The sequence below is a fragment of the Chroicocephalus ridibundus genome, chromosome 9, assembly GCF_963924245.1.
Source record: "Chroicocephalus ridibundus chromosome 9, bChrRid1.1, whole genome shotgun sequence".
Classification (NCBI taxonomy): Eukaryota; Metazoa; Chordata; class Aves; order Charadriiformes; family Laridae; genus Chroicocephalus; species Chroicocephalus ridibundus.
The window spans coordinates 47,439,772-47,462,632 of record NC_086292.1 but is presented as its reverse complement, the minus strand read 5'-3'; the positions used below and the strand labels follow the sequence as shown (position 1 = coordinate 47,462,632).

The 22,861-nt window shown below is 44.1% G+C and overlaps 1 protein-coding gene, 1 long non-coding RNA gene and 1 other non-coding gene across 7 annotated transcripts in view; all 3 read left to right on the top strand.

Annotated features, from left to right (window-relative positions):
- The first annotated feature begins 80 nt into the window (after window positions 1-80).
- On the top strand, window positions 81-15,044 carry LOC134520676 (uncharacterized). 2 transcript variants are annotated; one of them, XR_010072515.1, is made up of 5 exons: window positions 81-198; window positions 867-1,546; window positions 6,123-10,707; window positions 10,790-11,022; window positions 11,846-15,044. It is a non-coding gene; the product is annotated as an uncharacterized LOC134520676 (long non-coding RNA). The 2 variants fall into 2 exon arrangements; XR_010072514.1 differs by having other exon boundaries at window positions 6,123-11,022.
- TRNAQ-CUG (transfer RNA glutamine (anticodon CUG)) lies at window positions 209-280 on the top strand. The gene has a single exon. It is a non-coding gene; the product is annotated as a tRNA-Gln (tRNA).
- Window positions 15,045-19,109: 4,065 nt separating the features above from the next.
- Window positions 19,110-22,861, top strand: part of DENND4A (DENN domain containing 4A) — a 55,281-nt gene continuing 51,529 nt past the window's right edge. For 3 of the 4 annotated variants that reach the window (XM_063346376.1, XM_063346377.1, XM_063346374.1), the window contains exon 1: window positions 19,110-19,374. The gene's annotated coding sequence lies outside the window, so the exon portion shown is untranslated. The remainder of the gene's footprint in view (window positions 19,375-22,861) is intronic. The other variant, XM_063346375.1, reaches the window with a different exon arrangement.

The following is a 22,861-nucleotide window of genomic DNA, read 5'->3' as shown; positions in this document are numbered from 1 at the left end:
GCAAACTGATTCCGGGGTAAAGCCGCCCGCTCCCGCCCACCCCGGGCGTAAAGGGACGGTGCCGGCAGAGCGGGTGGTCCCGCAGACCCGCCCGGACAACACCGGTTGCCCACCCACCCGGCGGCTACGGCCCGGAAACGGCTGCGGCGGGAGCGCGGGGGACGGCGGCAAAGGGACTAGTGGCGGCTGAGAGAAAAAGTAAGTGAGTGGTTCCATGGTGTAATGGTTAGCACTCTGGACTCTGAATCCAGCGATCCGAGTTCAAATCTCGGTGGAACCTGATGCTTTTTTACCAGGCTTCGCCTTTTTTTTTTCTTTTGATCTCCTTTGACCAAATTACGGCCGGACACGCTCCTCGCTTCCCCCCGGGTTCCTTCACATACAGAGTTGTCCCCGCCGCACCTCACCTCTTGGCTGGCGCCCACCAGCCCTATCTGTCCCCAGCAAGGGTGTGGATGCCCTCCCAGCTACGCAGGCAGGCGATGGCTCCCACCCCGGGGCTGCCCGGGACCCCACTGCGGTTTGGGGTGGGTTAGTGGGAAGCCCCCGCAGGTGTCACAGATCCGTCCTGCATAGTGGGCCATGAGCAGCGTGTGAAGCCCACAGAGCTCATGGTGGAGCTGAGAAGCTCACGAGGTGTAAAGAGGCTGCGAGCGTGAGCCCCTTCCCCACCGTCACACTGCTGCACACCCCGCTTCTCCCTTCCCAAAAGCCAGTCACTCGCCTGCCCCTGTGCTGGGGGAGACACCAGCTTTGTCATCAGCTTCCCTTGGCACAGGCCTGAGTCTTAAACAGAAAAGGATAAAAACTGTGTTTGTGTCAAGATGATTAAACCAACGCTCTTGAAACTGCTCTTTTTCCACCAGCTTGCCCTTAGCAGCAGCAGTATGTCGCCATCTCTGCAGTCAGGGGCCGTGTTATCATTCCTGTGCATGGCGAGGAACCCCCAGGCATCGGCGTCAGCGCTGCGCATCAGTTACCGTCTGCTGGAAGGATAATGAGCCATAACGTGATCCTCTGTGCTTAAGCATAAATAGTTCACGCTGCCTCAGAGCTTCTAAGCGGAGAAAACAGAGCACTAACACAGGCACGCGACGTGTGACCAGGATGTGTGACCACGCTGCCGGCGGAGGCTCCCTGGGAGCACACGGGTGAGGTCGGAGATAGGGGTCTGGGCTCACTGCATGTCCTGCCACCAGCCTACGGCGTGTCCTGGCAGAACGTGCGCCTCCAGCCTCTCGCAGGTGCACAAACCCCCCTGAGCATTCGAGGCATCACGTCCTCGGGACACCATTCCCATGTCCCATGGGAATAATTGCGTGTGCCTGTTCCATAAGGGCATTGCAAGGCCAGACCCCACAGGAGCAGAGAGCACTCTGGTAGTGTAGCGGTGAGGTCTGTAGGAGTCTGCTTCGTCTCTGAATTCATCCTTTTTATCTCCAGACGAACCAAGAACACCCAAAATCTTGAGACTGAAAATGCTCGTCATGCTCCTGCCACCCTTCTCAGAAGTTATCCTACTGCATCGAGTAGCACATTAAAATTGGTAATGGATACTTGTATGTGTAGAGGCTGGGGCGTATTTATAACTCTGTAGCTAAGGTTTCCTTCTTACATCCTATTTGCCATTCTCCAGTGAACTTTGTTGTCAAAACGCTATTCATATAATCATAGAATGGTTTGGGCTAAAAGGGACCTTAAAGATCATCTAGTTCCAGCTCCCCTGCCACGGGCAGGGACACCTCCCACTAGACCAGGTTGCTATTAATTTTCACTTGACGTTTCTCAGGCCTGGTTTCATCCTCCAGAAATGCTATTAGTTCTAAAAAAATCAAAATAACACAGATGAAGTATTTTTAGTCATCCTCTGGTAAGAGCTGTTCTCCTTTTTGTGTTTTGGATTTTGTTTGTGAGCCTGGAAACACCCTTTATTTACATTTTTCATATGCGTAAGCGTTACTTCCGCTTGCATCAAATTGCAGATGTTCCTCATCTGGAACTGGCTCGCCCTACGCAAGACTTTAGGGAACAAAGTGAGGACAATGCCTTTTCTGGCTGAGCTAAAAATCACAGCCCCTACACTGCTGCACCGCTGTCACGTGTTGAACTTACGAAGCAGAGGCCTTTTTACCAATCACACATTGTAACATGAAAATTGCAGCAGATTGCCATGTATATGAGCAGCAGCAGGGGTTATTTCTAGCCAAGCCCGTTTAAATGCATTTGATGGTTTATAATCACGTTCTTCATGGTGCGGAGAGGCAAAACTGAACCAGCAGAAAGAACTTTGCATCTTAACAGGAGTCAGCTTACAGCAGGGCACGAGGATAGCGCTGGACTAGCCAGGAGCTCCAGAAATTGAAGTCTTACATTCTGTTCAGTCCTGGGTTAATTTTGTTGCTGATCAGGTAAGCCCCACATGAGAATATACAAGCCCTCAGGAAGTGTCGCTCTCAGCACAGGCTGGTTTTGGCTGCTCTGCTCTTTCTCTGTGCCCCCTCCTGGAGTGTGCTGCCATAGTTAGGGGGTGCCCTGGGACACCTCCCGTGCATATGAAACATGGCCAAAAAGCAGAGGTCAGGCCTGAAATAACAGAGGACTGTGAGCTCTTCGACTGACAGTTTTTAATGTGAGAATAGCCATTCAGCACTGGCATTTCTGCTGCGTTAATTGCCATTAGTGTCATCCTTGCGGGAACACTAAATTCATTGCAAACCCTGAATTAGCGCGCTCTCGTAATTCTTCAGTTTGTACTTAGGCACAACCATTTGCGGAGGCAGCACGTTCCAAGCAACTGGAGCAGAGACAAGGAATGATCCTCAGCTGGCCCTTGGATGTTCAATTTAGCGAAGAAAAGAAGCAGAGGTCACACTCATAACTGCGTATTTATGGTTCTGTTCTGGAAATTCGTACAGCAGCTGCCAAAAAGGCCCCAGCTTTTGTCTCAGCAGCACCATTAACGTGCAGATGTGCGTCAGGGCTATCAGCTCCGAGCTGCTCAGCCCCAGGCGCTGGGCATCAGGCTCTCCCCACGCCTGATTCTCCCTTCATTCTCCCACTTCCCTCCTGCCACTGGCTCCTGAGACCCTGAGAGAAATCCTGGCCTAATTAAGGGGAAAATTTACCACCATCTTTCATGGTTGTAGCGATCCCACAACAAGGTCAAGGTCTCTTTGCAGAACACACCAGTGGTATTTGACATGGAAATAGAAGAATGTGAAACAGGGGTGGCCAGTATTTGCTGATGGTCCTGGTTTTTCTGGCTCCGAAATCCCTGCTTGCACTTTGCAAAGCCCATCGCTTTGTGAAGCTCAAGGAAAGATTTGGCACTGGAAGCCGCAATAATTCAAAATTGTCCTCGAATGGCTGTTGACCCAAATTCCCGTTTCCCAGATGAAAGGAGCCACTGGCTTCCCCAGGGCAGAAGGCAGGAAGGACAAAAGCGAAGGCCCAGAACTTACTCTGTTTTATCAGAGGAGAAATATTTCCTAAGGGGGAAACCCAATCAATACTTTGCAATTTTCTAACAATCCATGAATCATTGCAATTATGCAGAGATAATTCAAGCTTTCCAATCCAGCTGCTAAATTAGAGAAAAGCATACTCTTAGCACTCACTACCCCCAGCTTGACATGTCAGTCAGAAAAAAATCCTTCAAATATAAAATCTGTCCACTGAAATTATAAAACCCCTCTCCTTTTAAAACCCTGGACCAAACTAAAGGGTCTACGATGTAGGAGTAATTCCATGACTGAGATAGAAGTAATGAAAATGCATGGAGTTGACAGGAATTCTTCTGTTAATAGCTTGAATTCCAGCATGCTCTGTATTCTTTTTCTAGCTCTAAGAAAATAATATATAAGAAGACATGGACCCAATCAAAATTACTTTCGACATCAGCCTTTTCTTTCCTACCCCTGGCGCTGGAATAAAAAAGGACCTGGATCTGAATGGGGACCTGTTCAAAATCAAACCTCACCCTGGTTTTGCCGTTCTCTAGGGATCTCTGCGGCACTGAAGAAAAAGTGGGAAGGGAGCTGCGCTATTAAAATTAACCATCTTCTGGAGACGCTCTTTCGCTAGGACAATATTACAGTAAGCAGAAAGGAAGGGAAGTTTGCAGTATGCTTTGGGAACAGGAATCGAATGCAACAGAGTCGATGACTTGGTGTTTCTTGTGATGACTGTCAAAATGAAGTCATCAGTTTCCTGCATCCATTTTGGACTCAACACGCATCTCCTTGTCTGTGTCTGCTGCCTCCAGAGACACATTAGCAAGATAATACTGGCAGCTCCAGGATAGTTGCTGGCCAAGATATAATTTCTGAGACATGGCTCAAAATCTTCTTCCTCTTACTACACCCTGCCACAGGGTTTTATTTCCTATCTGGGGTCAAATTCTGCTTGATGTTGGTGTCGCTACCAGACAAATACAATGTCAATGACAGCAGTGCAAGCATTATCACGCATCCCATCATCTTCTAATTTGGATTCAAGAGATCAGCCCGGGGGAATTAAGAAGGCAGTTTTATTTCTGTGGCCAATTCGTTTGCTGCTGAAACAACCAACAGAGCTGGCTGGCTGTGCTCAGCATGGCCGTGCTTGTTGTGAAGCTGTACAATTATCCGGGAAGCCAGGCTGAGACTATACAACTTTGCTCATTAAGATCATTAGAGAGCTGTCAGATGGAACAACTGGGATGGCTTTGATCTGGCAGAATACCCTTCCTCCTGCTCCCAGGCCTTGGGAACCATCCAGTTCCCCATAATTATTTTTTTTTCAAGTCATTCAAACAATACTCATTGGTTTTTTATAGGGTGCAATAACTTCTTCAGGCAAACTAGAGGCTGTAACAACTATAACAAGATTAATTTATTAAATAGAAACCCTGATATTTCAATGATTCCTCTATAAATATGTTCATAGTTGGATTTGCCAAGAAAATGACAAAATGTTGCTCATAATCCCAAAGGTATTCCCTATAAATCCACTAGGTGTCCTACTGTTTTCAAGCAATTAGGCTCAAGGTTTGTTTGGGTTTTTTCCCTAGTTTTGCCAGAGAGGAATTAGTTTGAGCCTTTAGTGGAATTAGGTCTGGATTTGCAGGTTGAAGGTACACGTACGTATGGTTTGTGCGACACAGCAGGACATCTGGCTCACAGTAGCAGCTCTTTTGGCAAATGCCACTAATGTTTCCCACAGAGACCAACCCAAGGTTAGAGGCTTGGAAGAGAAAAAGGGAAAAAAATCTGCCTTCCTCTCTTGGGAATGCTAAACGAGATCCATCAAAGCCAAATCCTCTTCTCGGTCAACCTTGAGCATCTATTTATAGGGCTGCTAAAGTGAGCCCGATGCTGACCTCAAAGGTGGTGGCAACGCACGTTAACCTTCATCAGCGTCGCTCTGCACAGGCTGCAGTTTTGACATTCCTGGTCACTGCTCCAGTCCCTGGCGGGCGTCCCGCTGCCTGCCAGCGCTCCCGCCCCTCCGCAAAGGCCAGCGCGGCACCCGCTGACGAGGTGCCCTGTCACTCCAAACACAGAGGGCATATCAAATGCATACTAAGAAAAGCAGGCTGAAAAATAGCCAAAGGATAATTTTCTCATCCCAGAAAATACTTGGGGTGGAGCGTGGCCATCGGAAAGTGGCCGGCTGTTCCTTCCCGGTGCAACCCAGGGCACACACGCGGTATCAAGCTGTGCTATTTGGGACAGATCCCGCCTTGGGATCTGTTACTTGCATTGAGTCCCAGCATGGCAGTCTGGACTTCTCTGAAACAGTCATTTCCCAGGTATCTAAAAACCATCTTTCATTATTTCAGTGTCTTTCAGCGCTCAGAAATGGGTATTTGCAATATACTGGTGCGGGATGACTATGGGGTGATTTTTATGGTCTTGTCACTGAAGCACAACTCACACTGTCCAAACCCAACAGCCTTACCCTCTGCCAAGCGCGATAGTTGCATTTGCAAACTCCCCTCTCATCCACACTAATTTCACAGGGGTGCCACATCTTGAATTTACCCCAGATCTACGTGAGGAGAAAATGAGGTTTGTTTTCTATTTTAAAAATGCCAGAGGCAAAGATGGTCTCAAACAATGAGTTTATCTCCTTTTCTGCAGGTGCTTCGTGGCAGAATTCCTGCCCACAGCTACGGCCGTGCAAATAGGCTCCGGGCAAGGTGTCGGCACCAGCTTAATCACAAGCTGTAAGGAGAAGTCAGAGGGGGAACAAGAGCCTCCTGTCCCTGTCCCATCAGGATTCCTTGCCATCAGGCATGGCGCATCACGGGACGTGCCTAGCATCTGTCCTGTGCCATGTGTTACTGTGCTGCCTCTATTTCTTGCTAGTTGTGTTGAAGGTATGACAGTCATTTTCCTGACAGCCCGCAAGAAGAAAAGATACTCCAATCTTCCGGCTGTATGTATATATAGGTACCTGCTGTAGCACCATCCATATGCAGTACGCACCATATGCTAACTGTGAAAGCGTTTAACCTGGTCCAGCGCATGTGTTTGCTGTTATACATAACAAATACCTCAAGCCTTGCCATGATTCAGTGCATTATGCGTGGGAGCCATCTGGTCCCGTAGCTTAAGCAGCAAACTGAAAATCTGATAAAAGCACAAACAGTCACAATGAGAGAGACGGAAAAGATGTGTTGATATTCCAAGCAGGAGTCTCCTTCCGTGGGGGCTAATCTCATCACCCATTGCCTCTTTCCTGCTCCTTTCCCTGGAAAGCTGCTGTCGGACAGGTTGCACTCTCAGCTCCAGGAGTACACACACCTTTGGGATGCTAAAAATGAATTCCGTGTGCTTGAGCAAACCTTCTGGGACGAGATTTTTCTCAGTAGCCAGCTGTGCAGTGAGCAAGATGTGCAAGGTGTTTGCGGCACAGCACATGTTATGGAGCTTGGATTGATCAAGAAGCCTCCATATGGTTTAAAATGCACTCTCGATTGTGATTAGTCATTAATATTGTCTCACCACTGTGCAGAATTACGGCTTATGGCTTTGACAGACTGAAAGGGGGTCCACCTCAGCTTGCCTGGGTGTTCTCTGCCCTGGAGTAGAGATGTATTTCGGAGGGACTGGAGCACCAGGGGAGCAACAATGAACGGGACGGGGTAGACAGGGTAGAGTTTGGGATGGCTTGGAGTTGGCCAAGAGTTTGTGTATAACTCGGCCAGGATACTGGGTTACTAAAACTGGCTTAATTAGATTTTGGAGACGGACCGTGTTTCCCCCATTCTGACCCTGGTTTCTGTTGTTTGGAGGGCACAGGGAAGGAAGGCAGACAGAAGATGCCTATTTTAGTAAGCCTCTGCAGGGAACACACACGCAGCAGACAGGTACACATTTGTTTCCTCTGACACCAAATTAATGGGAATTGATGTATTGATTCTGCAGCTCTGCTAAAGATTGCTTCAGGTTTTGGCCTGTTTCCAGCTGGTTAGATGCAATGTGCGCACGGTTCAAGGCAGATATTTAATTATTCTAATATGAATACAGTTTAAAAAATTCAGTTCCCTGTGAAATCCAGAAGATAATAGCATTATGATCGTGGAAATAATACAGTTATTCCTACTTTAAATAGCCTATTTTCATGCCCAGCTACTCCTTTTGGCTTAATACAGCCAAGCCCCTCCAAAGTCACAGAATTATTAAGATATTTGCCACTAGAACAAATTCATTCTGTATTTTTCTTTTTTTGTTTTTCTTACCTGTTTGGGAGCACACTGTTCAGAGCAAATGCAATCTGCACTTCTGTGTTTGTAGAGAGTATTGAGGACTATGGTAGGGCTCTACTAAAATGAATATATTAACGCCATCACTATTATTATTGCTGTTAATAACAGTAATATTAAAAAATAATAACCTGAGTCAGGCATTTGCCAGTCCCAAGGGTTAAAATTGACTGTCTTTGTGGATATTCCCATGTTTAACTAATTAAATACTGCCGAAGTATCCACCTCATATACTTTATTTGTAGACTATAGGAACATCTCTGTGCCACATTAGCTCCTGGTCCTGCACAGAGAAAGCATCTTGCATTAGGGATGGAGTACGAGTCTTGTATTTTCTTACTTTGATCACCGTGTCTCTGCTTTTATGATCTCACCAGGAAAGTTACTTGATGTTTTGTTATTTTGAGCGTCAGCAAGGCTCCTGCAAATGTTTGAAGTCATCTTTGTATTTAATTTATTTTCTGGCAAAACAACATCCATCTGCAGTTTAAGAATAGAACATATAAAAAACTGCATATGACTCTGAAGCACAGAACATAGAATTTCTGGGCAAAATGCTCTTCTCAGTTACACTTATATAACTCTGGAGTAGTGTCTTCATCTTTCTCGTTGTTACCCCGAAACCCATTTTCATTTCATTGTGTCAAACCCAAAGGATCTACCATATACGGCCAAATCCGATTTCATCACAACTGTTGTAATTATTTCCTAGGTGAACTTACAATCTGCGAGGAAGTACGTAAAGAAGCATTTACAGTATATGGGCCTCAATACTCTAAGAAATATGCTGCTGTCGCTTGCTCTCCATTAGGATTTTTCCATGCAAATAAAAATATGGTGTAGGCGGAGAACTGCTGAACTGTCTGGAGCAGAGATTTCCTCCATATGCAAAAGTAGAGAATCTACACTGTATGGCTGAGCTCGTTTTTAAAACATCATGTTCAACAGCTCTTTCTTTAAACAAAGGAAGAGTTTGCTTTAAATTGTTTGATATTTATTTTGTGTAACTCTGTTCCTTGGCTGTCCATGCTACAGAAATGCCGTTATGCTACAAGAAGACAGATTGCCTGGACTGGAACCCCAGCCCTGATTCAGGGAAGCACATGGTTTCCTCACAATGATTATGATGGTTATAATTACTATTCAGTATATGGTGCAATTGTTTTTGGTGTTTAAAACAGAACAAAACAAAACAAAACAAAGCTGTTTTGGAAAGGAAAACACAGCATTAGAAAAAAAATAATTGTAAAATAGGAAGTGGTTGACCTTCAGGAGATAACTCCATCCGCTGTGTCTGCTATCCAGTGTTTCTAGTGATCAGAAAATGGAAAGAAAGGATCCCATTAAATATCCCAATACTGCTTTAGAAAATAATGCACCTTCTTTTCTGTAGGTATAACATTTTATACCTCCTGTTGAACAGCTGCTAGTGTCAAAGGCCGAGCAAGCAGTACGTGGAATGCAGAGCCTGAAGTTTTTCAGCGGTCGCTGAAGGCAAAACCATCTAAAGCTGTAGCAGATGTTCGCTTGCTTCCTGTCTGCTTATCAGCCCCGCAAAGACACTTCATTTTTGTACTTGTTATGCCAAGTGTAACTATGGAGATCTAATACAAGCTGCGCAATAGCGATACGGTGAATAGTTCTTTTACGTATTTGGTTATGAATGATCAAGCAAAATATTATGGTTTCTAAGAACTCTCTCAAATTTTTCCATATGTACATTAGTCATTCCCCTTGCACGGCAAGAAAATGACAGTGTACAAAATAATTTAATAAATACTGCATTACTGCAGCTCTATAAAGATGAATTTATACATCATTAAGAAATTGTTGCTCCTTGGACCTTCCATAGGATCCTTTCCAGTCTGACCTGCCCTTTCAGGGGCAGTTGTCAGAGAGGAGTCCATGCAATGCGTTTATGTTACAGCAACTGAACAACAGTTACCTGCTGTGCTGGATGTTAGTTGTAGGTCTTAGGTTAAAAAAACAAACAAAAAAAAAAAGTGAATTAGCACCTGCTGGGTTACATTTCTGTGGTGAAATTCTTCACTGACTTCCGTTCACATCCCTTTGTACAATGGGCAGAGGGAAGATGTTAGTTTGGCCTCAGTGTGTTCACATTTTATATGTTGTGTCTAATACATCACAAAATAAGGAGTGGTATATCCCAACCGACTGTATTCCTCCGAGGCCTTGAATATGCTACAGAAGAGAGTTCTTAACTGCCAATTTAAAAATCAGTTACGCTGAAGACTTTTTGCTGAGTAATCTAGGTGCATCTCAGCTGTTTTAATTCCGGTTTATATTCATTACGAGCTCCTGTAAATTATAACTTTAATATGAATAACTACATGCAAGTGTTAAAATGGTATTCTGTCTATTTTAGGGCTTTGAGCTGGTTTAATGAGACTGATTTTTACACTGATGCACTTAAATTGATATGCATTCCCAGTACAGGCAAGACCCAGGGCAATTAAGTTTATCGCTTAATAGACAGGAGTTCTTTTTCCTCCGTGAATTAGAAGAAATAAAGGAAATTACATAAATCCTAGCACAGATGGTTTTGCTTTAAGTTTTTAACAGTACAGAAAAGGATGGGTTTGGAATGGTTCCTCTGCCCATCCTGAAACTGGAAACCAAAAGTGAGAGCTTTGGCCTATCACTGGTAGGCATGTTAGAGATATTCCCGTGGGAAACAAAAGGTTTCAGAGCAACAGTGGCTCTGCTGGTCTTTGACATATTTCATATAACGCTATCAAGGAAAAAGAGTGGTAGGTCACCATCATTGCCACTTTTAAAAAGCTGGTAGCATTGCAAATCTGTGTTGACCTAGAAAAGGCAAATAGTGGGCACAGTGGTCCCTTGAGTAGTCCTTCTGCGGGTGATAATCTGTTGTATTACAGCACTTCCTCGAAGGAAATGAAGCACTTCGGGACAACTGGTTCCAGGGGAAGTAGGTATGGATATTCCTTTGAGAAAATGAGCTTCCAAAATGAAATGCTGTAGACCTAAAATTCAATCATGTTCCTTTCTCCAAAGGCAAGCAATGACAAGGCAACGCATGAAGCAAAAGCGAAATGTTGTTGAAAATGAAGATATGAGGGACTTTATGCAAAAGACAGATTTGCAGGGAAAAGATGGATCTGATGAATGCAGTGACGGAAATTGCCTGAAGCATCTGCAAAAACACCACAAGAAATAAAAAGCTGAAGGAGGAAAAGGGGAAAAAAGAGGACCCAGGGGTTAAACTTGTATGAGTTGCGAATGTGGAGGTGAGTTCCTGGAAGGGATGCAGTAAATATATTAAAAAAGTAACATACTGGTACTATGACTAGGCAAGGGATTTTTCAGTTGAAGTATTTGAAAACAGAGGTCAGTATTTAGAGTTAGACTGTAAGGGGTAGCACAGTAGGAAGTAGGATGGATGAGATGGCTTAACAGGGCTTTATTGTAGTCAAATTAATTCAGTTTAAATAATTAATTCTCTTTTAAATTGACTCTACTCTGCACACTTGACATTTTGGAAAAGCTGCTATTGCTTGGCCTTCTGGTAAATGCTTTTGCATCTGTTTTCCATTGTTTCCTTCTTGAAAAAAATGCTTGTCACTAACAGGAACCATCAGCAGCATGGAACAAATTGACTTGCCAAGGACATTTCCTCCAATCTCATTATTGACACTGGGAGTATTGCTTTTTGTATTAAGAGTCAGACTGTGATTTTAAAAAATTGCCATATATTAAGATAGTTTTGTACTGTCGTTATGAGTCAAATTCAAACCTCGTTACGTGAATTACTTCCATTGCATCAACATTTAGTCATATTTTTTTCAAGGGGGTGATCAAGCAGTTTAATTAATCCACAGTTCTCTCTGCCTACCTCGTTATATAGAGCTCCTTACTGTTGCAGCAGAGGGCCTCCCCCAGATCAGATATGATACATCACTCTCCCTCTTCTGCACATTGATTTTGAGTTTTAAGTGGATGAGATTGAGCAGATCCATAGTATTATTTGGGGCAGGTTGGGCTCAACAAATAGGTTTTGTATGTTGCTCTCACGGTGCTTTGGTTTGTGTTCACCCTCATCTCCTTTGTCAGCTCCAGGTTGTGGACCAGTTGCTAAGGAAGCGTTCATCTCTAAACTCCCATGCCGAAGTGGCAGTGCTATTACGGCAAAGGAATACGAATGTAAGTTTGAGTTCTGACTGCACGAGGTGTCTGTTAAAGGCTCCTTCGGGTACGCCGGACCAAATCCTCAGATTGCTCAGGAAAGGGTAAAAGCTTGGTCTGACCTATATTCACGGTGACTCACTGGTGAGATTTAATGTTGTTCCTTTGTTTTGCCTCTGTTTCTCAGCAGTTGCTCGCATTTTAAACAAGTACACTCCTACCTAACCGAATCGATAGATGAGTATAATTAGGACCCAATATAATAAGGCCAGTAGGTGTAATAATACAAGGGAACATTCCACAGCAGTTACAGAAGAAAAGAATTTCAGATAATTAGGAAAGGAGTTGGGCAGTGGTACAGATTTAGAAGTACCCAAGATAAAATAACAGATACTAAAAATATCTATATTGCGATGAAATCCTCGTGGCTCAGTACTTGAGCCAACCTCCATTCTTTAGGAATTAGGAAGAAAATCGCCCAAACAGGGTAGACTGTGGTGTATCGCCTTACCCTGGTGGGCTTACACTCACACTTCAAAGAATTATCTCACACTGAAAAAGGACAGACACGGGTTTCACTTAACAGGGAAACTGCAATGGTTTTTTGAATATGTTCTGTAGGTGTAGCTCTTAAAAAATCGGTGGTTTTATTTCTATGTAGAAAAAAATCTGACAATGAACACTCTGGATCTTGAATAGCAAAAGCACTGACAGCAGGGCCCGAGATGCATTCTTTTAGTCAACCGGGACATATTTTTAAATACCTGTGACTCTCGAGCTAACAACTGAGGAGTGATGACTCTAGCTTGCAAACAGAAACACTGAAGTGCCCTTTTTTCCTTCTTTTTCTTTTCTGTGTAACGTGTTTTCTGAGTAGATGCCAAATTTTGAAAGCATTGAAGTACCGTAAGTATTGCAAGTATTTTGAAAGAAAGGAGTATTTTGAAAAGTATTTTGAAATGCTGTAGAGTTTCAGAAAAGCAGAAAAGCCGCGTTATGAGAACATCAACTATAATCTGGGTCAGATTTTCAGGGCAGATGTTTCAGAGGCATCCTCTTGGAAACCCTCCATGACAGTTAGTGAGAAGAGTGACCCAATGTTTTCTCACCGTCCAAAATAACTGTTCTGTTGGGTGATGTCATGTGGATGAGGCACTGCCTGTATTTCCAAAGCGATGTCATGTTTAAGCTTGTTCAGGAGCAGAGATTTTTTTCCCAGAACAGTTTCAAACAGGGAGTCTAGCAAACCTCTTTGGTAAATCTTGACTGATCGCAATCTGGCTTGTCAGTTTTCTGAATTTTAATGATCTGGGTTTTTTTGCCAGATAATGACTATTTATGTAAATGAGATGCCTTATAAATAAATCTGGAAATTATTCCATAATATTAATTACAGGCTTTATGGTTCAAATACTTAAAATATTAAAGGCGCATGGTGATGTAGATTGCCTTTGGGTTTATTCATTTAGTTATTTTGGTAGTTTGTTTTATTTTAACCTGACTTATACATGTTGGACAGTGTTTGCTGAACTAAAGCAAGCTATGTTATGTGCCCGGATATATCAAAGGATGTTGAAGGACAATAAAAATCAAAATGCATCATACAGTGGTAGTAGTAAATGGAACCCCAGATTTCTGAATGTTTTTGTCTAAGAATCAAATGAATTAGTTTTACTTGGAGAATCTTACCTTAAGTGTTGTTAGCCATTTACTCAAAAATTAGGTAGTTTTAAATTAATTATAATCCTTTGTACTTACATATCTGCTTATGAATCTCAATAGTGTTCTACAAATATTAATTAAGCCTAATAGTACTCCTGAGAAGTGGTTAACTGATAGATATACTTCACTTAACCCATCATGATAAAAGTCATATCTAGAACAAAACTCAAAAACTTTAAACACCAGGACTACACAAGAGTTTAGAGCCTGAAGTATCTTCACCAGACAAAACTGTGGGGAACGTTTAGGAATGTGGAATGCAATTAATTGGCCTAGGCATGATTTGGAAGTAAATAAAAATTCAAATAATAAGGAGCTGAGATCTCTAGTGAAGGAAAGCGGTTTTATGTCTGAGGTGAGAGAAGATACCCACAGCATCACAGTATGACGTGGCGTGACTCTGGATGATGAACGAGACTGATTCAGAGAACAGACTCCTATTTGCAGAAATCGCCTCCAGATGGGCCAAAGAGCGTGAGTCCAAATCGAACCTTTAAGGCTGCTGCATGAACAGTTACAGCAGTTAAGTCCTTTCTCTCACTCCTGAGGGTACAGGAGCTGCTGAAAATAGCAGCAAAGCAGCAGTATCAGTGTGTACATCCACCACACGCATCAGTCTGTACAACAGCCCGAGACTGTTATTTTTGCTGGCGAATCTGCATGCATAATTTCCTTCCTGATATTACTCCACAAAGAGAAGCTTTTGTTTTCTTGCTTTACTGACGAGAGCAATACTTAAAACGGGTTAGTGCTGGAACAAACAACAGGTTAGGTTTGGTACATGCATTAGCACTTGGACCATCCTCAAGCAACCCTTCTGCTGTCCCATTCCCCAAAAATCTGCTGCAAATATTTGCTTCAGAGCTTCCAGTGTCTACAGGAAGAGCCATTCTAGAAATATGCTCCAGCTGTACATACTTATTTGCCTACTAACAACAGGAGAAGAGGTACGGCATCACTGGCTTGATACCCCTTCCCACAGCGATGCGGTGTTGAGTGTTTTTTCACCAATTAATGCCAATGGCCAACCAGTGGGTCTCCTATCGTTCGATATTTGGTAGTTGCTGCAATGCCTTGGGAATAGTTTCACCATTTGCTGAGGGAAACTTTACGATGCACAGTCTAAATTCTCCGATGCACACTCTGAAATCCTGAGGAAGCAATTCAGCACTGAAAAGTGAAATGATAATGAGTTTGCATCAGATTTTTATTTATAGAAATGACTTGGAAACATCTGGGTTTGGTCTTTGGATACATTTTCTTTCCTTTTTGTTTCCCGGCATTTCTGTGCTTTTGGGACTACAAACTCTCACAAAAATATTGGCAATAAATCCTTGCTGAGAAAGTCTACCTGCTGGAGAAAAATCTGCTCATTTTATCCAGGTGGAATGCCTAGACACCGCAATTAGACTTCATCTTTACTCATATAAAATAAAATTCTTTATTTGCATTTGTGAATTGTAATTCATGACATACATGACTCTGACACCTAACGAACCCCCCTGCAGTGCGTCTGCTGAGTTCACTGGCTTTTGGATCAGGCCCTGTGTTCACTTCATTTCCCTGTATTTTTAGCTGCTTCAGTAAGTTCTTTATCTAAAGAAGGGTCTGAAACCTCTTTTTTTTTTTTTTTTTTTTTTTTTGCATACATGCATGATATTCTAGTGCCCCTTTTATAATTTATAATCAGTAGTTTCCCTGGAGTGCAAAAGCTTTTCAGAAATACTATTCTTGAAGCAGTAAAAGGAAGGGTAACTGCACTGTTGTACTGCTGCATCAAAATATTTACATACTTTATTATTTCATTATAAAATGAAATAATGTCCTAGAATCTGTCCAAATGTCTTCATGTCCTAGAATTTAATTATTCCAAGCAGGGACAGTCTCTTTATGTCAAAAGAGGTAAGTTCCAGATTTTCAAATATGCATATATAAAAAAGCCCACGAAGATGTCGCTTCATTTCCAGTGTGATTCCAGCTTGCCAAAGGCTCCATCTCACTGCATAACCGCCCGGCTGGCGATCCATTACTGCACCCTGAAGTGGATAACTGCACAGGGTAAGGCAATCCATCCTCTGAAACGCAGAGTGTTGTTTTGCCAGCTACATGGTTTATAATTATCCATTATCGTTATCTTTATAGTTATTTTTAACAAGGTTACAGATAGGTCATGTCTCTCTGAAAGATGTTCTGTTGGGTCCTTTTGGAGCCTCATTCTTCCCCCCTGCAGACCTAAATGAGCAGTGAACGTAGCACAGCCAAGAGTTCAAAAGGAATAAAACTGGTAAGAAAGTGAAAAGATCAAACCCCAGATTGCGTACTTAAGAAATTGGAATAGTTTTGCCTATGGAAGCCAGTCTCTGACAGGAATTACTGTGAACAGCAATAGCTTCTTTCTTTTTTTTTTCTTTTTTTTTTTGAGCACTGCTGAACCCTTATGAATTATAAGCAGTCGAATCTCACAATCCTGGGACAAAGTCTGTTAAAATCCTGTCCTGGGACAGGGAAGTTCTCTGTTCTCTTCCTGGCTCTGTCACTGACCATCTGCCACTTTTTCTCTGCCTGGCTTGAGTTTACCCATGTGTAAAATGCACTTAAAATAAGCTAAACCATACTTTGAAAATTACTTCAGTGCCACCAGATAGAAATTTGGGGTTGCAACATGGGAAAAAAATGGTTCTGTGGTTGCCAGTCCATAGAAACGCTGCGCGTCTCCCCAGCCACGCTCCCAGGGAGGCTAAATCTGGCTGAGAGCGCTCCACCCTGCACTTGCGAGGCAGCAGAACACCACATTAAGCATGCTTGATGCCTGCCCACCTGCAGTTGTTAACTTGTTTAATTAACCTACTACGCACAACAAGAATCTGATCCAGCACCAAATGGAATTAGTAGGAAGACTTCTGTTGACTTAATGATCTTGGGGTCGGTCTCCAGATGTGTGCAGAGACCACTGCCTAGAGATCTCCAACGTCCCCGCAAAGGGAAAGGCTTTGTTTGACCGATACATGGACGCATTTCCGTGCAATGCGCCTGCAAGAGCTGGGCACACAGCAAATCCGCCTCTGCCTGTACAGTAACACTATTCACTGATGCTGCTCTTTATTCAGAAATAAATACAGCACTGTGGTTATTATTTTTCATAGACCCTTTTGCGCATGGCAAAGCTTTAATGTGGAAAATTGACGCCAAGCTATGCAGGAGAGCTTTGTGGTTGGATATAAGTTAGGAAAGGTGACTTGATAGAGGTGGTGACAAGCTAATAATGAAATGGGACATTGCAATTAAATGTGCCGGTGGGGAAGAAAGTGTGCCACAGCCAAGAGAGCAAGCGAGCAGCAGGTTGGTCATGGAGAGAAAGCAGAGGAAGCTTGATGGAACAGGGTGGGAAGGAGGGGGAGATGTAAGAACAAGAAAGACAGGATAAGCACTGTGTTAGCTACGATGGTAGGATTGGGCAGAAGCTATTTTGTTTGGTGTTTGTATCAGGCCTTGCACGGCGAGATCCAGGTCCCTGGCTGCGCTTTGTTGGCATTGACACAATATGTAATTAAATGCAGATAAGTCCTAGAAGGACAGAAACAGTGGAAGGAAATAAACAGGTCAGGCTATAAATTAACAGCAAATCACAGACGTCTACACAAAATTTTAGCTATGACATGAGCTGAAAAGTATGAAAACTGCCACAGAATGTTTAAAAATTAAAGTTTCCATTAGAAATACTCAAGAATATTTTAATGGTTATGACCCTAAACTCTGAAAGGTGAACTATTCATACATCAGTGCGGTGATTTTGCCTCAGTTCACAGGCAGCTGAAACAATACTTTCAGAAGTAGGAACGGACCCATTAATCTTGGATGTTAACGCTGACGCCTAAAAATTATCCCTACATGAAAAACAAGCAAGGGCAGAGAGCACAGAATAGTTTGCATATCAAAATTGCTAACACAAGCCAGAAGATGGACTTCATTATTGCTATTTATTTGGAAAACATTTCCAGGATTAAAACATACCAGAAACTGTCAAAGGATTTAGAAAAATTTCTACAGCACACCAAATAATTTAAGGACTCTACAGAACGCAGACCAGCTTGCTGCAAAAAGTACTGAGGTTCTGGATTCTTGATCTCTCACTCACTCCACTGTATATTGCTGAGAGAGAAAACATCTTTATGGGTGTGGCTAGAAATGCATTTTACATAAAAATACAAGGAACGGGCAATGTTGTTCTTGCAGTCCCTGCCTGGGATAAGGGTTTGACACGTTCCTTAGTCTGCTGAGAAAAGAAAAAAAAAAAAAGAGTCAGACTCAGCTTGCAAATATCAAACCTGGCAGTGCAAAGCTGTGCGTGTGCGGGCTTGCACATGGGCGCTTCTGCCTGGGTAGAGACTGGCTTCTGTCAGCCCCTCCGTCTCCACGCCAGGGATAGGAGGAGGAGTGGCATTTCTGCCAGAAACAGTCATATTAATAAAAGCACGTGTGTGTGGGGGGGGGGCAATGTCTTATTTTGTAATTTTATATCCTCCTATTTGATCAGATTTTTTTCAGAGGCAATGAGGTAAACCAATACAGTAGGTTTGAACACACGTAAACATTTACAGTCTGAATTCAGAACTTTTGTATGCATTTTCTGTTTTTATAACCAGCCACATCTAAACCCTCGAGCCAAACGTCCGGAACTGAGGCAAGCTTGAATTCAAAGCCAAAATTGTATGGTTGGAGCCTATCCCTAAACATCACTTCAAAAATAGCACACTGGTATAAAATCTTGAAAGCCGGGGTTGCCGTACACAAAGTGCCAGAAAAGTCATATTTCTGCGTGTCGGTAGGAGCAGGAGGACTCGTTTTGTTGTGCTCAGCAACATCTTGACATGCTGCACTAATCTCAGCCGCACGCTCTTAAAAGATTATTTTTGTCTCGGGTTCTTTGCTAGCCTCGGATGCAACCACCCGGTGCGGGTTACATCAAGCCTGCAGAAAATCCCTCGTTTTCTCTCCCCTTGATTTCCAGACAGCCGGCACCTCCTCCGGGTCCTGCCGACGGGTGCCGCAGGTGAGCGAAAGACTGGCAGATTTGGGCCGGAGATTAATTTCTGTTTAAATTTAAGGTGCTGCCGGTGTAGGGGGGAGAAGTAGAGTCGAGCCCGTGGTCCGCTTGTCGTGTTTTAGGCTGTGCTGAGGGGTTTTCGCTGAGGGCGTCCCGCTCCCCCCTCAGGGTTCACAGCCGCTGGCGCCCCGCCGCTCCCTGAGGGGAAAAGGGGGGAGGCGGGGACCGCCGGACCGAAGCCCCCAGCCGCCGGGCCCGCCCCGTCAGAAGGAGTCCTCAGCGGCGACCTGGGCGCCGGGGCGGCCGCTCAGGGCCGTTAGGTAGCGCGATGGCGGCGGGCCCGCCTCAGGCGCAGGACCCGGCGAGCGCCCTCCCGCCGCGATCACGAGTCGGCGCCCGCCTTCCCCCGCCTCTTCTTCCCCCCCTCCTCCCCCCTCCCTCCCCATGACAGCCAAGATGGCGGCGAGAGGAGGCGGCGCGGAGGGGAGGGGGGATCCCGCCTGAGACGCCCACACGGCGGGGAGGTGGCGAAGGCGAGTCGGGCTCCGCTAGGATGAGATAAGGGCGCGGGGAGCGAGCGCGCTTTTCCCCCTTCCCCTACCCCCCCTTCACCCTCCCGCTCCTCGGCGCCGGGGGCAGGAGGCGTCGGCGGCCGTTCCCCCTGCCCCGGGGAGCGCGGCCCCCGCCTGAGGTGAGGGCAGCGGGGGAGCGCGCCGGGCTGTCACTGCAGTGTTGGGGCGGCGGGGGGTGGGGGGTGGAGAGAGATTCTCCGAGGGATATCGCGGGGAAGGGGCGCTATCGCGATCCTGGGCCGGCGGGGAAGAGGCGCCCGCCCGCGGCGCGCTGGGCTGTCGGCAGCGGGCGGGGGCTCGGCGGGAGGCCGGGCGAGGGGCTGAGGGGAGCCCGGCGGGGATGGTAACTTTCCGCTGGGCCGCGGTGGGGTGGCGGTGGGGGAAACTTTCTCCTTTTCCCCGCTTCCCGCCAGCCCCTCGCCACGGCCGTGGCCGGGCCGGGCCGGAGGAGCGCACCCCCGGCCCCTCAGGGCGGAGAGCTGCCCGCGCCTCGGCCGAGCTCTCCCCGCTGACCTGCCATGTTAGAAAGGCCGGGCGGGAGCGGGCTGGGAGAGAAACCGGCCGAGGTGCGTGTGTGTGCGCGTTCCCCAGATAAAGGTGCGATATTTTCCATGCCGCCGTGCGCTGCGTCAGCTGGAGTCGCACAGGTAGCGCTCAGCCTTGTGCATGCGTATTTTTTATTACGACTTTCCCCTTGGCTCCCACCGCCCGGGTTACTGTACACCTGGATTAGTGCGGCACGGTGGTAAAAATTAGTTCTGATATTTTTATCTTTGTTCCGTCATGATGTCTGCATGTAGCATAAGTTGCTGGCCAGGGGGTGATAATGTTTAATAACTTCCTAGCGATGGTTGTTATTTTGGAATAATTTCAAACGGGCTGCATTTAAAAATATGCCGCCTCTGAGAATGTTGATTTGCTAAAAATGATGTCTTGACTTGGCACTTAGTTCTGGAGTTTAATTTTTTTGAATTACCTGAGTAGAAGCATGGTGTTGTGGACAGGTTTTTACTTCATTTCACAATTTTTTCTGGAACTGTTGCTCAACTAGAGGTTTCCGTAAAAACTGTAACATTTCCGTAAATAATCTTTCACTTTCTGAATGATTAAACACAAATATTTAATCTTGGCAAGTATCTGTGGTAGTTTAAGAAAACTAATTGAGTTAGCCTAGCCAAGGAAGGTCAAGGGGCAATAAATGGATTATTTCTGGTTTGTGTGTCTAGCATACAAGTCTTACTTTGTAAGAGTCTCCCCTTTCTCTTTTCTCTTTTAAAAATTGATATATCTAGAGTATTGGTGAAACACAGTCTTGCTTTTAAAGTATTGAGGAGTCTGTAAGCATGTTTAAAATGAATGTTAAAGTGGAACTAAGTCTCTGGTAAATTAAGCTAAGTTTTCTAGGGGTAGTTGTGACTTGGCATTGAAATTGTTTAATTATCAAAAATAGAGCATTAGAGATTTTTTTTTTGGTTAGCTTTTGGGGAAGGTGAAAATTGCGCAGAGCCTTAAAGACAGAACAAAAAAGATTAAGCTTCTCTACAGCCTTAAGAGCTTGTGTGATGTACATGTTTTCCTTATTCTAGAAACATTAGGGTCCAGCTGGGATGAAGTACTTTCCTCAACTTTATGAGCAACTTATGCTCCTTGGAACAGGCTTTACCCAATGGCCTCTTCTAAAGAATGAATTTACTAGAAACTAGCACAAAAGATAAGATCTGTTTCTGTAAGCAGTAAGCCAAAAGGCACCAGGACCATTTTTAAAAATACAGGCTTACTTGGAAATGTTTTTCCAGTATTAAGGATGTTCATACACATGAGTTTTCATACTTTTTGTAGCAGTATGGTTGCAGGTCCACATTTCTGGTGAATGGCTTGTTCTATATGCTTTACTTGGATACAACACCGATATGGTGCTTAATGGAATTTCTATATGCTTTAATGGCAATATTAGCCATTTTGTAGTTACGTAGCCAGAGTTAATTATTGATTAGTAAAAGCATAAACATTGACATAGCCTGGCACATACTATAGGGCTCAGGTGAGTGTTGCTGGTTCAGGTCAAGCATTAGGAACAATGTAAATAACCTGTTCCTGTTTAAGATATGTGCTTGAAAGGGAAAGTAGCAAGGTGGAGAGTAGAGCCCAGCTAGTGTTGTGTTAACTACACTAGAGAGAACGAGGTTGTCTCTGGAAGATGTCTAACTAATGCTACTGTTCTGTGCCACTTTTATGAAGGAATTGTGGGTGCTGCTGTTTAGAATCCAGCATGGCAATTTTTAATCTACAGGATTTTGCATTGAAGGGTTTATTAATTTCTAGGTAAGTTCCTCCAGTAGTGTGTGGTAGCTAGAGAAAACTGTCTTTTGACTCTTCAATAAGGGAGGAAATATCTAGACCAAGCTGAATAATGATAATGGGATTTGTTAATCTTGAGATTTTAAAACTGCAGAAAGAAATTTGCAGCATCACTTAAATATTCAACATCCCTTTTAGATTTCCATCATACTCCCTAGCAACTGAGCTGGAGTTTTGCAAGTCATAGTAGATGGAAATGCTTTTTATAACAGTGGCAGTAGAAACAGTTGCACTCATGATCAAACACCAGCAGGTTGTGGAAAGGGAATAGTACAATAGCTACTGAGTCAAAACTTTTCTCAATCTTAAATATCTCCTTACATGAAGACTTGTAGGAAGTCTGCTTTCCGTTCATTGTCCTTTACTCAACTTTGACCGTAGTTTTTAAATATGGTGTTGGCGTAACCAAAAAGCTGAACGTTAAAACATTGCACAATTGATATTGGATTAAAAAAAAAAAAAGAAAAAAGGTTGATGTAACCTTGCTCAAACATAATGTTTGAGGTATTGGTGATTTCCAAGTATCTTGTTGTCTGACAGAGGGTTCCAGTAGCTCAGATTTTGATACATCTGTAGCTGTGAATTTAAGGTAGTTGTGCTGAAGTTTCCTGGAAAGACCTGTAATACTTCCTAAAAGTATTACAGTATAAAAGGGGGAAAAGACAAAGATACCAAAATAATTTCTATTTAAGTGCCTTAACAAAACATTATGCAATTAATGTAGATTGGTGTATTTCCAGTATGATTCTCTTGTTTGTTAAAGAGACAGTAGTTAAATCAGGTTTCTCTGTCATGTACTGAAATTTTGTATTTTTTTTCCTATGCTGATTCAAAAAAAACACCCCCACAACAACAAACTCAAACAAAACCCAAACCAACCAGCCCCCCCCCCCTTCCCATTTCTCCACCAAAACCAAACCCTGTAAAGATTTAGCAGTTTTGAAGAAAGTTTAGGTTGAGCTTGCACAAAAAGCAAGGGGAGAGGTGTGGTTTAGAGGGCTGAGTTGTACTTGTCCCTCATCTTTGTGCTGTAGCCTTGCTGGGTGGTCTTGGGCAAGAGTACAGAAAAGGCCCTGTGTCTGTTCCCTTACATATCAATTCTGTATATAAATAATATTTGCTACTGCCGGCACAAATCGTGATAGAAATTTTATGCCATACTAAGAGCAGCAAATCCTTGCAAATCCTCTGCAAGCTAAATCCAGTTATGCCTTGCTTTAATTGAGGATAGCTAACAGGTAGGAAACG